Source organism: Penaeus monodon, chromosome 25 (genome assembly GCF_015228065.2).
Source record: "Penaeus monodon isolate SGIC_2016 chromosome 25, NSTDA_Pmon_1, whole genome shotgun sequence".
Taxonomy (NCBI): domain Eukaryota; kingdom Metazoa; phylum Arthropoda; class Malacostraca; order Decapoda; family Penaeidae; genus Penaeus; species Penaeus monodon.
In genome coordinates, this window is record NC_051410.1 from 35,993,593 (window position 1) to 35,993,818 (window position 226).

Below are 226 nucleotides of genomic sequence, written 5' to 3' on the forward strand. Positions count from 1 at the left end.
AATTTCCTTTAAGCGTCTTTAACATGACATTTATTTTCGAATCTGAGTAAATCCGAGAAAATATGTAAGTTATCCTGAAACTTTTCGCTTTTATCATCATGTGTATATGATAACATCTTTACTTTAATTACTTAGGGATCAAAGTCTTCTAGTTCAGCGGAATATGATATATAAATCTATTACTGTGCACATCGGCATCCGTAAATGATATGCAGGTGTGAAGCCT